The 16,448-nt window shown below is 45.0% G+C and overlaps 1 protein-coding gene across 2 annotated transcripts in view; it reads right to left on the bottom strand.

Annotated features, from left to right (window-relative positions):
• Positions 1-16,448, bottom strand: part of SHLD2 (shieldin complex subunit 2) — a 124,622-nt gene that overhangs the window by 72,233 nt on the left and 35,941 nt on the right. The gene's annotated exons all lie outside the window — the stretch shown is intronic.

Genomic DNA, 16,448 nt, shown 5'->3' with positions numbered 1-16,448 from the left:
CTTAGGGAAGAGTACGCCAAATACGGTAGACTACTTAGGGAAGAATATGCCAAATATGGTAGACTACTTAGGGAAGAATATGCCAAATACGGTAGACTACTTTGGGAAGAATATGCCAAATACGGTAGACTACTTAGGGAAGATTACGCCAAATACGGTAGACTACTTAGGGAAGAATATGCAAAATACGGTAGACTACTGAGGGAAGAATATGCAAAATACGGTAGACTACTGAGGGAAGAGTACGCCAAATACGGTAGACTACTTCAGGACGAATATGCCAAATACGGTAGACTACTGAGGGAAGAATATGCCAAATACGGTAGACTACTTAGGGAAGAATATACCAAATACGGTAGACTACTGAGGGAAGAGTACGCCAAATACGGTAGACTACTTAGGGAAGAATATGCCAAATACGGTAGACTACTTAGGGAAGAGTACGCCAAATACGGTAGACTACTTAGGGAAGAGTACGCCAAATACGGTAGACTCCTTAGTGTTACGTGGTCCCCTCGGTGAATACCTGGTCTCGGTGACCCCCGGACCGTGAGAGGAACTTCGCCAGAAAGCTGTATTAAATATGCGCTTTCGCCACGCAATCCATATGAATTTCACCCCAGAGACAACTGACGTTCAAGGATATATTTCAATGGGAATGACCATACAATTGCAATGACACAACCACGGAGATTTTCCCCGAGCAATTAACAATACATAATCATCACCAATTCCCAATTCACAATCAATTCCCGAGGATTAAGATGGCCATCTTATACATGTGTGTCCCGGTGAGTACTCACGACACCCTTTTGGTCTCGGTCCCGCACAATGTCTCTGGGCCCCTCCTGACCAAGATGATGGTCGCCGTCGCCGCACTCGGGCGGTTGAACGAACCCCGGGTGGACGTGGTTCCACCGGGCAGGTATCGTACCAGGCACCGTGGCTGCAGCCCCTCGTGGCCACGCGAAGCGGATACGGTAGAGCAAGCCAAACCCCACGCCGCTTGCAAGGCACGGTAGGCCCCAACGTGCGACCCGCACGCGTCTGTTTGGACGGTGCCGCGAACGAAGCCAGCCGCGGGGTCGATGCACGGCCCCACGTCAACTTGACGTCTCCACCGGGCAGATACACGTCCCGGTAATTCCTCTCGCCAAACAGGCTTCGGAACGCCGCTTTTCCACGCAGCGCAAGGTCGATCCCACCTTTTGTCAGAGCGGGGCGAGGAAGAATAATACTCGTCCTTTTTTCCTCGTGTCTTTTCCTCTTCCGTTTCCGGTCACTTCCGTTTCCGGCCACTCCGTCAGAAGGGCTCCTGACCCTCCAACCACAACAACTACACAACAATTTAATATACTACACACGGATAAGCAAAGACCTGAATGGTAATTCACATACATTCACATAAATATGTAACACTCCCCCCCTTCAAGAAAGAAAGTTTGAACCCAGCGAAAACTTTCGTTGCCGGCCAATTTGGAGAAACAAACCAGATAACTCAACCCCTCCAGATTACTCCCTCTGGACTAAGTACCAACAACGACATTGTCCCTGCCAAATCAAACTCCATCTCATGACCCTCTGACTTTGACCGTCAGTTTCTTGGGAATGAAGGTTAAGGGGTTGATCAAAGATCCAAAGTTAGGCAACTCGATAGCACTTTTTCCGGGAGGCCAAGCCGAGTATTCACTACATGGATGCCTTTAGGAACGCGGAGTTCACGGTTAGTCCGTGCAGGAAAGTTCTCTACATGGGCGCCTTGAGGAACGTGGAGTTCACGGTTAGTCCGTGCATGAAAGTTCACTACATGGACGCCTTTAGGAACGGCGTTCACGGTTAATTCGTGTAGGAATCTTGGCTCGGCGGCTCCGCCGCCTTCAGTGCTTCAACTTCTCAGAACTTCCCTAATAATTATGGTGGGACCACTTGTCCCTGTAGTCCCATGAATAGCGGTCTCCTTCTCGGCCACTACTTTGACAATCCTTCCTTCGGGAGCTGCTGTAACTCAGGGAGCCTCCATAATAATATTGATTGCGGCCACCACCAAAACTACCGCCCAGTTGTCCTCTCCTGTAGACCTCTCGACGCCTACGAAATGCCTTCCCTACAGTTATGGTCCGACCCTCCAAATCCTTGCCATTCCAATTCTTCTCTGCCTCTCTGGCGTCTTTTGTGCTGGCAAACGTGACAAAGCCGAACCCTCTTGACTGTTGCGTTTCCCAGTCTCTTACCAACCGCACTTCCACCAGCGGCCCATATCTGTTGAAGACAGAGGTCAGAACTTCTTCCTCTGTTTTGAAGTTCAGTCCCCCTACAAATAACTTGGCACTTTTGTCGCCATCCCGAGCTGGTGTGGTGTTATTTTCCCTGCTGGGCTCTTTACCAACCCTCTGGTTACCATAAACTTGACCCCCGGCCAAATCATTCCCGATAACCACAGATACACCCTCTACAGGAAGCGTGGCTTGTAAACCGACGGTGACCGGTCCTGACACCAAATCGGACTCCAACTGGATGACCTGAAGGGGAGCACTAACACCGCCCCCGATCCCCTGTAAACGCACACTATCCCCCGTTGCCGTCTCCTCGGACCATGGCAAAATGCCTTCAAGCATTAAAGATTGATGGGCCCCTGTGTCCCTCAATATCCTAACCGGTCTCCGGTTAGTCGAGGCTCCATCCAGTGACACAAACCCCTCTGAAATAAATGGTTGGTAACCCTTTTGATGGCGATTTCTTACGCTAGCCATCGCATTCGGAGTTGTAATAGTCGGACTCCGCTCTGGGTTGTCCCTTTTCATGAGGTAACAACTGGACATCAAGTGTCCAGGTTTCTTGCAAAACGCGCAAGTAGGCCCGGAGGAAAAACTCGGGGTCTGCCTCGGGCCCCCCGAACTATAAGTTTGTCTTGGGCCCGCATCCCTCTGATTTCGAACCGGTGGGGTATCATAGTTGTCCCCATAATCATCTCGAGGCCGCCGCCATGTATGGTCGTTCTCCGCACCTGCTGTTCCCCACCTCCCCTGCGGAGATCTAGGCGAGGAGTTAGGTTCGTGGACCCCTATTCGGTGGGTTAAGGCATAATCATCTGCCATGGTGGCTGCGTCCCACAACTTTGGTACCTTCTTTTCCTGCAGGTACACTTTGATGTCCTCGTGGACACACTGCTGGAATTCCTCCACCAGGATCAAGTCCCGCAATGTTTCGAAGTCTTTCCCGACTCCTTTTGACTCACACCACCGATCAAACATGTTTTCTTTCACTCTGGCAAACTCCACATGGGTCTCACTCTCCCTCTTCCTGGCATTCCTGAATTTTTGCCTGCAAGCTTCCGGAACCAACTCATAGGCCTTGAGGATGTGCTTCTTCAGTACCTCATAATCTGCACATTGGTCCATTGGTAGCGCCGAATAAATTTCCTGAGCTTTCCCCACCAGCACACTTTGCACGAGTATGGTCCAGGCCTCCTCCGGCCAGTTTAATTGTCGAGCCACTTTCTCAAAGTGTGGGAAAAATTTCGCGACTTCCTTTTCACTGAACGGTGGAACCAGCCTCACATGTCTGCCCACATCCCAGGTTTTCTGGTTAGGTGTCGACCCCGTCAGCAAGGGTGGTGCCTCTCCCCGTTCTCTCATTAACTCCAGCTCCTTGAATTTGATTTCTTGCTGAAGCTCCATGTCACGTTCCTTTAATTCCCTTTCCGCTTTTCTCTCCTCTGCTTCGAGGTCCCTTGCAGCTCTCCTCTCCTCTGCTTTTCTCCCTTCTAACCTTTCCTGGAGTTCTCGTTCCACTCTCCTTTCCTCTGCTTGTTTCTCTTCTCTCCTCGCTTCTGCTTTCCTTTCTTCTTCTGCTAACCTTTCCTGGAGTTCTCGTTCCACTCTCCTTTCCTCTGCTTGTTTCTCTTCTCTCCTCGCTTCTGCTTTCCTTTCTTCTTCTGCTCTTTCCTTTTCTGCTTTCCTTTCTTCTTCTGCTCTTTCCTTTTCTGCTTTCCTTTCTTCTTCTGCTCTTTCCTTTTCTGCTTTCCTTTCTTCTTCTTTTAACCTTTCCTGGAGTTCTCGTTCCACTCTCCTTTCCTCTGCTTGTTTCTCTTCTCTCCTCTCTTCTGCTTTCCTTTCTTCTTCTTTGATCCGTTCCTGGCTCCGTAATTGCAACTCCAGTTTCCGGAGCTCAACGTCTTCTGGTTCTTCGGGTAGCCACTCCCAGGCTAACTCGTCCCATGTTCCTAATCCCACCATAGATTGTATCACCGTGGCCTGCAACTCTGCCTTCCTCAAATTAGTTCGGACCTCCAAGTTAAAATGTTTGGCCAATTTCAAGAGGTCCGACTTTAGCAACGCTCGGAACTGTGCCTCACTCGGGGTTACCCCAAAGTTCTGTGCCACAAACGCCATGGTGCCTATCGTTAACACCTGTTAACCTTCACCCAAGACTTTACCCCAATTTCTCAAAAAAAAAAATTACCAATTAATAATTAATTAATAAATTTTAATTAATAAAAAAAAATTATTATTTTATTATTTTATACAATTTTAAATCCCGGACGAGCCCCCAATTCTGTTACGTGGTCCCCTCGGTGAATACCTGGTCTCGGTGACCCCCGGACCGTGAGAGGAACTTCGCCAGAAAGCTGTATTAAATATGCGCTTTCGCCACGCAATCCATATGAATTTCACCCCAGAGACAACTGACGTTCAAGGATATATTTCAATGGGAATGACCATACAATTGCAATGACACAACCACGGAGATTTTCCCCGAGCAATTAACAATACATAATCATCACCAATTCCCAATTCACAATCAATTCCCTAGGATTAAGATGGCCATCTTATACATGTGTGTCCCGGTGAGTACTCACGACACCCTTTTGGTCTCGGTCCCGCACAATGTCTCTGGGCCCCTCCTGACCAAGATGATGGTTGCCGTCGCCGCACTCGGGCGGTTGAACGAACCCCAGGTGGACGTGGTTCCACCGGGCAGGTATCGTACCAGGCACCGTGGCTGCAGCCCCTCGTGGCCACGCGAAGCGGATACGGTAGAGCAAGCCAAACCCCACGCCGCTTGCAAGGCGCGGTAGGCCCCAACGTGCGACCCGCACGCGTCTGTTTGGACGGTGCCGCGAACGAAGCCAGCCGCGGGGTCGATGCACGGCCCCACGTCAACTTGACGTCTCCACCGGGCAGATACACGTCCCGGTAATTCCTCTCGCCAAACAGGCTTCGGAACGCCGCTTTTCCACGCAGCGCAAGGTCGATCCCACCTTTTGTCGGAGCGGGGCGAGGAAGAATAATACTCGTCCTTTTTTCCTCGTGTCTTTTCCTCTTCCGTTTCCGGTCACTTCCGTTTCCGGCCACTCCCTCAGAAGGGCTCCTGACCCTCCAACCACAACAACTACACAACAACTTAATATACTACACACGGATAAGCAAAGACCTGAATGGTAATTCACATACATTCACATAAATATGTAACATTAGGGAAGAATATGCCAAATACGGTAGACTACTTAGGGAAGAATATGCCAAATACGGTAGACTACTTAGGGAAGAATATGCCAAATACGGTAGACTACTTAGGGAAGAATATGCCAAATACGGTAGACTACTTAGGGAAGAGTACGTCAAATACGGTAGACTACTTAGGGAAGAATATGCCAAATACGGTAGACTACTTAGGGAAGAATATGCCAAATACGGTAGACTACTTAGGGAAGAGTACGCCAAATACGGTAGACTACTTAGGGAAGAGTACGCCAAATACGGTAGACTACTTAGGGAAGAGAACGCCAAATACGGTAGACTACTTAGGGAAGAGTATGCCAAATACGGTAGACTACTTAGGGAAGAGTACGCCAAATACGGTAGACTACTTAGGGAAGAGTACGCCAAATACGGTAGACTACTTAGGGAAGAGTACGCCAAATACGGTAGACTACTTAGGGAAGAGTACGTCAAATACGGTAGACTACTTAGTGAAGAGTACGCCAAATACGGTAGACTACTTATGGAAGAGTACGCCAAATACGGTAGACTACTTAGGGAAGAGTACGCCAAATACGGTAGACTACTTAGGGAAGAATATGCCAAATACGGTAGACTACTTAGGGAAGAATATGCCAAATACGGTAGACTACTTTGGGAAGAATATGCCAAATACGGTAGACTACTTCGGGAAGAATATGCCAAATACGGTAGTCTACTGAGGGAAGAATATGCCAAATACGGTAGACTACTTAGGGAAGAATATACCAAATACGGTAGACTACTGAGGGAAGAGTACGCCAAATATGGTAGACTACTTAGGGAAGAATATGCCAAATACGGTAGACTACTTAGGGAAAAGTACGCCAAATACGGTAGACTACTTAGGGAAGTGTACGCCAAATACGGTAGACTACTTCGGGAAGAATATGCCAAATACGGTAGACTACTTAGGGAAGAATATGCCAAATACGGTAGACTACTTGGGGAAGAATATGCCAAATACGGTAGACTACTTAGGGAAGAATATGCCAAATACGGTAGACTACTGAGGGAAGAGTATGCCAAATACGGTAGACTACTTAGGGAAGAATATGCCAAATACGGTAGACTACTAAGCGAAGAATATGCCAAATACGGTAGACTATTTAGGGAAGAATATGCCAAATACGGTAGACTACTTAGGGAAGAATATGCCAAATACGGTAGACTACTTAGCGAAGAATATGCCAAATACGGTAGACTACTTAGGGAAGAGTACGCCAAATACGGTAGACTACTTCGGGAAGAGTACGCCAAATACGGTAGACTACTTAGGGAAGAGTACGCCAAATACGTCACCCCTAACGTGAGTTGAGGGAGGCCTTCGTCCTGCAGTAGATTAAAAACAGCTGCGTGATGTGACGAAATATATATGTACGTAACAGCATAGGAGATTGGTTAGTCATCCTCAATACTGGAAGAGGTATTCTGAGTGTTAAACAAGACCGAAAGTCTAACAGCGGTGTAGCTGGGCTTCTTTGATACTTTAGTTGAAGAGGATAGTATCACCTGGGTGGAGATACCAGTTAGTAAATAATGTAAGTATTAAATTATTTTTGAAGTACTCCAAGTCTCTAAGCTTTCTGTCACAATAGAAATGAAGAATTTGCATTGAGACAACGGTTTATTATCTTGCCAAAACGAAGTTTTTGCAAGATGTATTAGTCAGCTTGTATGTTTGTTTTTTTGTTTGTTTTTTTTTTTGTTTTTTTGTTTGTGGTTAATCATTTTTTTTCCACGTTTAGATCACTCTGTAGACCACAGTTATTATTGGAAACTCCTGTAACTTCGCATATCAGAGTCCTATAGAGATACCCTTCAGCACCCAAAATTTTGAAGGTCAAGGTCAAAGGTCAAGGTCACTTTGTGGTCAATCATGGAGGTCGACGAAACCCTTATTTTTTGAGTAACTTTGATCGGATCGTCTCCAAACTTCATGGGAATCTAGTATATGGTCCGGCGCTCAGCTGATTAGTTTTTGGTGGCGATCGGCCTTGACCTTCATGGTTAGCGCTGGAGGTCGAAAATTATTGACCCCAAGGTCAAATGTTGAAATCGTTATTTTTTGAGTAACTTTGATCGGATCGTCTCCAAACTTCATGGGAATCTAGTATATGGTCCGGCGCTCAGCTGATTAGTTTTTTGTGGCGATCGGCCTTGACCTTCATGGTTAGCGCTGGAGGTCGACCTTGACCTTTGACCTTGACCTTCAGATCACTCTGTAGACCACAGTTATTATTGGAAACTCCTGTAACTTCGCATATCAGAGTCCTATAGAGATACCCTTCAGCACACAAAATTTTGAAGGTCAAGGTCAAAGGTCAAGGTCACTTTGTGGTCAATCATGGAGGTCGACGAAACCCTTATTTTTTGAGTAACTTTGATCGGATCGTCTCCAAACTTCATGGGAATCTAGTATATGGTCCGGCGCTCAGCTGATTAGTTTTTGGTGGCGATCGGCCTTGACCTTCATGGTTAGCGCTGGAGGTCGAAAATTATTGACCCCAAGGTCAAATGTTGAAATCGTTATTTTTTGAGTAACTTTGATCGGATCGTCTCCAAACTTCATGGGAATCTAGTATATGGTCCGGCGCTCAGCTGATTAGTTTTTGGTGGCGATCGGCCTTGACCTTCATGGTTAGCGCTGGAGGTCGAAAATTATTGACCCCAAGGTCAAATTTTGAAATCGTAGGTACCATATCGAGTAATACCTCATATGAATGCCCTTGATGAGTGCTTCCCAGATCTGTAAACAGTTTGACGCTATGACGTCATTTGATGACGTCATGACGAAAAAACGGAATTTTCATGAAAAAATTATTTCCTCAGTTCTCATCAAAATCTTTCAATATCTCGTGGGCAGACATTCCTCAAAGAGTCGCTTCTAGTGGATAGCAGTTCTGTTCACCTCAGTGTGACCTGAAGCAAGTCACTCATGTTCACATTTTGGCAAGATACGGTTCACCCTGTGGGTGACATAGGTTTATTTTTTTTTTTGTTTTTTTGTTTGTGGTTAATCATTTTTTTTCCACGTTTAGATCACTCTGTAGACCACAGTTATTATTGGAAACTCCTGTAACTTCGCATATCAGAGTCCTATAGAGATACCCTTCAGCACCCAAAATTTTGAAGGTCAAGGTCAAAGGTCAAGGTCACTTTGTGGTCAATCATGGAGGTCGACGAAACCCTTATTTTTTGAGTAACTTTGATCGGATCGTCTCCAAACTTCATGGGAATCTAGTATATGGTCCGGCGCTCAGCTGATTAGTTTTTGGTGGCGATCGGCCTTGACCTTCATGGTTAGCGCTGGAGGTCGAAAATTATTGACCCCAAGGTCAAATGTTGAAATCGTTATTTTTTGAGTAACTTTGATCGGATCGTCTCCAAACTTCATGGGAATCTAGTATATGGTCCGGCGCTCAGCTGATTAGTTTTTTGTGGCGATCGGCCTTGACCTTCATGGTTAGCGCTGGAGGTCGACCTTGACCTTTGACCTTGACCTTCAGATCACTCTGTAGACCACAGTTATTATTGGAAACTCCTGTAACTTCGCATATCAGAGTCCTATAGAGATACCCTTCAGCACACAAAATTTTGAAGGTCAAGGTCAAAGGTCAAGGTCACTTTGTGGTCAATCATGGAGGTCGACGAAACCCTTATTTTTTGAGTAACTTTGATCGGATCGTCTCCAAACTTCATGGGAATCTAGTATATGGTCCGGCGCTCAGCTGATTAGTTTTTGGTGGCGATCGGCCTTGACCTTCATGGTTAGCGCTGGAGGTCGAAAATTATTGACCCCAAGGTCAAATGTTGAAATCGTTATTTTTTGAGTAACTTTGATCGGATCGTCTCCAAACTTCATGGGAATCTAGTATATGGTCCGGCGCTCAGCTGATTAGTTTTTGGTGGCGATCGGCCTTGACCTTCATGGTTAGCGCTGGAGGTCGAAAATTATTGACCCCAAGGTCAAATTTTGAAATCGTAGGTACCATATCGAGTAATACCTCATATGAATGCCCTTGATGAGTGCTTCCCAGATCTGTAAACAGTTTGACGCTATGACGTCATTTGATGACGTCATGACGAAAAAACGGAATTTTCATGAAAAAATTATTTCCTCAGTTCTCATCAAAATCTTTCAATATCTCGTGGGCAGACATTCCTCAAAGAGTCGCTTCTAGTGGATAGCAGTTCTGTTCACCTCAGTGTGACCTGAAGCAAGTCACTCATGTTCACATTTTGGCAAGATACGGTTCACCCTGTGGGTGACATAGGTTTATTCTATATGTTGGTCAGTTAGTCAACACTATCAAAGTGACCTCAGTACCTCGACGGTTGGGGACTGGAAGAGCAGTGGGGGCTAGAATGGCGTTTGGTAGAGTGCATACCTCCACACAGCTGAACACTTTAGGTTTTGTATCCCACTGATAGGCCAGATATAGATCTGGACATGAACCAAAATCAAACCGGCTTGTTATTGTCACCGACCCACACATCCACCTAGTTTTGTCATAACCCGTCCATAACTTTGAAATATCTTGCTATATATTAGCATTTTTGGCCCGATCTCTTAATTGTGAAGAATCACTTCAAAAATTTTATCCTATCCGGATACACATTGGGATCTTCAGGAATATTTATTCGATTTGTCCTTGTCACACACAACCTGTCCACAAAGTTTCGTCTAAATCTGTTCATAACTTTTTGAGATATCGTGATATATATCGGTTTCAGACCTATCACTCAACAACAACAACAACAACAACAACATGCATTTTAAGGCCATTTTCTGTGCCAGAGCGGGGGTTAGCCTTGCGGTCCCCATGACAATCTTCTCCATTTTACCCTATTTTCTGCATCTCTCCTTGTTAACCCCCTTGCCCGCATTTCTTCTTCCACCATCTTTAGCCAAGTCTTTCTTGGTCTTCCCCATCCTCTACTTCCTTCTACATTCATTTCCATCACTCTTCTCAACCAGTCACTTTCATCGTTCCTCAACACATGACCAAACCATCTCAACCTGTTCCTCTTCACAGCATCAATCACAGGCTCTATTCCCATCATCTTTCGCAATTCATCATTTGTCTTCCTCTTTCTCAACAATACTCCGCACATCCAACGAACCATTCGCATTTCCACCCTTTCCAGCCTTCATTGCTGCTCTACGTTCATTACCCATGTCTCGCTCCCATAAATCATAACACTTCTCACACATGCAGCATACACCTTTCCCTTCAGCTTCAACGACACTCCCCTCCTCATCAGCACGTCACTCAGTTCCTGAAACTTCTTCCATGCACATCTCACTCTAGCAACCGTTGCCGAGTCTGATCCACCTTCTCCATTCAGCATGTCCCCTAGGCAGCAAAATGTTTTCACACCTTCCAGCTTCACGCCGTCTCCAAGATCCAACTCAACATTTCCTCCATCTGCAGCTCCCTCTGGGCACACCTTACATTTGAATGTAGCTGCCACACTGGTTAATGACCCTCTCAGACCACTGCATTTTTGATGAACCCACTCAGCGCACATTGTACATTGAATGGAGTTCACTCCGACACCCTTCCTGCACACAGCACATGGCCACTTCCCAGTTCTTTCCACCTCACCACATGCTTTACCAATTGCCATCACCTTCGTCTTTCCGATATTCACCTTCAGACCTTTTGTCTCCATACATTCCTTCCACTTGTTCATCTTTTCCTTCAGTCCATCAATACTTTCCGCAATCAACACCAGATCATCTGCATACAACAACTCCCACGGTAAACCCTCCTTTACGTTCTGAGCCAGCACCTCCATCACAGCTACAAATAGTCGTGGACTTAGTACCGATCCCGGATGCACTCCCACCTTCACATCAAACTCACCACTGTTCCCGTCCTTCGTCCTTACAGCTGTGCGCGCTCTTTTGTACATTGCCATCACTACTCTGATCAACCATTCCTCCACTCCGAACTTCCTCAATGCCCATGTCAATACCTCACGTGAAACCCTATCGAATGCTTTCTCCAGATCAACAAACCCAAGAAACAACTTCTTCCTCTTCTCCATGTACTTCTCCTGCAACTGCCTCACATTAAAAAGCGCGTCTGTTGTTCCTCTTCCTGGCATAAATCCAAACTGCATTTCGTCGATCTTCACCTTCTTCCTTATCCTCCTCTCCAACACCCTTTCCAATACCTTCATTCCATGCTCCAATAACTTTATCGCTCAGTACGAGCCACAGTCCAGAGGGTCACCTTTCCCCTTGTATGGAGGGACGAGGGTACTCAGTTCCTAATCCACTGGAATGCGGTCTTCTTTCACCAACAGATTGCAGATCTCTGTCATTCCCTTCACACCCCAATTTCCCGCTGCCTTCAACATATCTCCCACAACTCCCGTCGGCCCTCCCGCTTTTCTACTCTTCATTGCTTTTATCGCTTCCTCAACTTCCTTCTCAGTTATCTTCTCTGCCGGTCCTAAAACTGGGTTACTCTCTATGTTGCCATCCCATTCATTCTCTGTATTCAACAGGATTTCCATATATCTTTTCCATTTTCCTTTAATTCCATCTGGGTCGACAACGATTTGTCCCACTTCATCCTTCAAGCAACACACCCCCATCACATCACACCTCTCTTTCGCTTGCTTTGCTTTGCAATCTGCTTTGCAATCCTGAATACCGCTCTCTGACCCTCTTCCGAATCCAAGCGTTCTCCGAACATTTTCCTCCATGCCTCCTGCGCCTTTGCTACCTCTTTCTTTGCAGCTTTCTTGGCTGCCTTATAACTGTCATGCTCTGTCTCTTCTGCCCCCGTACCCTTGACCTTCTGCCACTCCTTGAACTTCTTCCTCTTCTCGTCAATCCTCTTTCCAACTTCATCATCCCACCACCATGTTTCCGAGTGCCTTGGTGGTCCTTTTGTCCATCCACATACCTCACCAACGGCTCCAAACAGACTATCTTTCATTGACATCAAACCACTTTCAAGCTCAACCACATCATCCTCTACCCTACTCAGCCTCTCTTTTAATGCCACCCTTACTGTCACCTCTTTCAACCTCCACACCTTCATTCTCGGTTGGTACTTCACCCGCCGAGTTCTCCTCGCACCTTTCACCCTTATGTCGCAGACAACCAAGTGGTGCTGTGAAACAGCCTCCTCCCCCGCGATCTTCACTCAATGGTGAAGAATCTCTTTTAAAATATCGGATCCAGATCCAAAGCCAGATCTTCACTAAAATCTAACCATTTCATCATTGTGACATACCCAAGCTTTCCACCAAATTTGGTCCAAATCCGTCCACAATGTTGCGAAATATCTGGTTCACAAACAAACAGACAGGTGTGAAAATATAACTCATCCATCTTCGGTGGAGGTGGTAAAAATCAAAGGCCTTGCTGTGAGTATTTGTGATTTTCAAGCAATGACTTAGAACGACTTAGGGTGCCCATTCTACAGCTTTGGAGCTCAACTTAGCAATATGGTCAGCCCAGGAGAGGGATTCAGGAGAGGGATACTAAATCAGCAGGGAGGGATTCAGCCTGTCGTCAACCTGTTAGAGGGATGGGGGTACTGTATGACACAATGTAGTACGATCTGCAAGTCTGTGCCAAGTCCTTTATTATTTCTTCCCTTCCTCTTACAAAGCATTACAAATTCAATGCAAACAATGCAAGGAAACACAGATGCAGGATCGGGATGTTGGGTCTCACACTTTTTTTGCTAATCTATTATTTGTTTATGTGCACAAGTGCCATATCATATTTGAACAAACTGTTATGCAAACAGTTATATACCAATTGAGTTCCAGCATCAGCATAAATAACTCTTGTACTTGGTGGGAACTACAACAAGTGGAACTGAAATGTCATGTATGTTTGAGGTGGTGTGGACATTGCATGATCATTACAGTTATCATTGCAGGACATAAACCCAGTAGAGAACATACCTCCGCCTGGTGAACAGTTTGTTTTGTATCCCACTGATAGGCCGGATCTACATTCAGACCTGAACCAAAATCGAATCGGCTTATTCTTGTCACCGAACCAACTCGTTCACCAAGTTTATTCATAACTCGTCCATAACTTTTTTTAATATCATGTTATTTATCGTTTTTCACCCGATCTCTCGATGGTGAAGAATCACTTCAAAAATTAAATAATTTTTGTAGCCGAATCTATATTCAGATCTTCACCAAAATCGAAACGATTAGTCCTTTTCACACAAACAACCTCTCCACCAAGTTTCGTCCAAACCCGTCCACAACTTTTTGAGATATCCTGCAATGTATCATTTTTGGCCCTATCTCCCAATGGGGAAGAATCACTTTTAAAATTCTACCAGCCGGATCCGAATCCGAATCTTCACCAAAATTGAATCGATTCTTCTTTGTGACACACACAACCACTCCAACAAGTTTCGTCCAAATCCGTCCACAACTTTTTGAGATATCCTGCAATGTATCATTTTTGGCCCTATCTCCCAATGGGGAAGAATCACTTTTAAAATTCTACTAGCCGGATCCGAATCCGAATCTTCACCAAAATTGAATCGATTCTTCTTTGTGACACACACAACCACTCCAACAAGTTTCGTCCAAATCCATCCATAACTTTTTGAGATATCCTGCTATATGTTGGTTTTAGCCCTATCTCCCACCCAATGGGGAAGAATCACTTAAAAATTAAATAATTCTCATATCCGAATCCATATTCAGATCTTCACCAAAATCGAATCGAATCGTCCTTGTCAGAATAGGTCCACCAAGTTTTGTCCAAATCCATCCATATCTTTTTGAAATATCCCGCAATGTATCCTTTTTGGCCCTATCTCCCAATGGTGAAGAATCACTTAAACATTCTACTAGCCGGATCCGAATCCAGATCTTAACCAAAATCTAATAATTTCGTCCTTGTCACACATACTCGACCTCTCTGCCAAATTTCATCTGAATCCATCCACAACTTTGTGAGACATATTGTTCACAAACGGACAGATAAACAGACAGACAGGGGTGAAAACATAACCTCCATCCACCTTTGGTGGCGGAGGTAACCAGTTGAGTTCTTATATCTCCTCCAGACATGCACTGGGACACCTTACTCCACCTGACTTGATTAGTTACAGCAGTTCCAGTTAGTTACCCTCATGTTACAGTTTAGTTTTCCCTTGAGAGTGACTACCTTTCCCCTCGCCATCACATGGTCTGCAGCCACCGTCATTAACGTCTGGGCCCAACTCACTGCCAAATGTTCACCTTGAGTGAGCTTGCAATAATTGCCGTTCCCTGAGCCATTAAGAGTTGTTGCTTCTCGGCTGCAGATACGGTGTGCCCACAGACTATGCAAGCGATGGGAGCCATATATCCATGCCAGTCCATGCCTACAGAGATCCGTACAGAAACCAAATGTTAAACCTACCCAAACACACCTACCAACATCACCTACTGGAATGCCAATGCACAGAGTGAAGCGGTGATGGAAATGATGTGCATTTCATCATCTATCGTGGGCATTTGACCTCAACTGCCCCCAACTACTTACCACACTCCTCCTCTTCCCCTTCCTCTCTGGGAATTTTAGAACACCTTGTTTATGGTGGCTACCTAATCATCAATGAAGACCACTCGTTGATCAAAACAATGGACCGTAGCCATGCCCTCCCACACATTGCTGAAGATGGTGGTGGTGCTTCACACTTCAGTATCTAAACCTTTTTTGTATAATTAATTATTTAAACTTTCTTCTACATTACAAAGTTTTTCCTATTAAATCCTGAAACTGAGCAATGTGACTCCAACCGATGTTATTTACTGTTAATACATTCAGAGCAACTAGGTTGTCGCAGTAAAATGCTATCTAAGAAATCCCTCAATGAAAAAAAAAGTTATTTATTTATTCTGCATGAAACAAAGAACTTTTCACAAGCTCCACAAATACCTATTCATGTTACCCAGACACAGCAATCAAATTATTCAATCATGTTTTCAATGTGCTAAGTGACAAATACCTTTGAAAGTCTATGAAGAGTGGCTTCCAGGTAAAAACCTTTCCTAATATAAGCTGGACAAACACTTCAAAGAGGAACTTAAATTCCTTCAAGCTCATTTAAAAAATACTTTCCACTCAACCACCGTCTCCATTATGTTATTGAGTTTTAGTTTCTAAGTAAAAGTGAGATTATTGAATGATCGCACATCATCATTATTTTTTTTGGCTGGAGTCAATACAAGCAGTCACTCATATGACTGGATCTTGCTGTAAATAATCAGTTTGAATGTCCTCTAACCTGATGACGTCACAATAAAAACTGTTTTTAAATACTGGAGAGAAGCAAGAGAATATAATAGTGCGAGGGAAAGGAAAAAAAGAGGATAAGGGGAAATGGGTGGTGGGTAAGATAGCCTGTACAAAAACACTTCCTATTACCTTATTTGACCTCGTCAAATGGGTAGAATCCAGTGAATGGGGCGGAAGGAATAAACCAAATCAAGAAAGAAGGCAATGCACCGACATGCAGGATAAATAGCAGGGGTAATGGATGACCAGGAAAAGAAGAAAGGGAGGAAACAGCAACAAACCTGAATGAAGCCCACAGGAGCACACTGCACGAACAAGGCCAAATGTACCTGGCACCAAAGCTCACACTAAGGAACTCATTGAGGAGCTCGAATACATTCAAGCAACACCAACAATTACCAAAAACTGGTAAACAACACAGGTATCTTCAATTTCCGGATTTCCCCTTAGTCACCTATGTTATAAATGAAGATGAGGTGGATATGTTCAAAAACCCCAAAAATCAAACATATTCATGGCCCTTGTGAAATCCTGATCATTTAGTCTAAACCTTATAGCAGAGGCTGAAGTATCTCCCACCACAGGTGAAAATGCTGATTTGAGCCAACAGTGCAATATTACATTGCCAGGACTATTGT

This window comes from Myxine glutinosa, chromosome 8 (genome assembly GCF_964187855.1).
Source record: "Myxine glutinosa chromosome 8, kmMyxGlut1.1, whole genome shotgun sequence".
In the NCBI taxonomy this organism is placed as follows: Eukaryota; Metazoa; Chordata; class Myxini; order Myxiniformes; family Myxinidae; genus Myxine; species Myxine glutinosa.
Note: the sequence above shows the minus strand (reverse complement) of the source record. Positions and strands in the feature narration are given on the sequence as shown.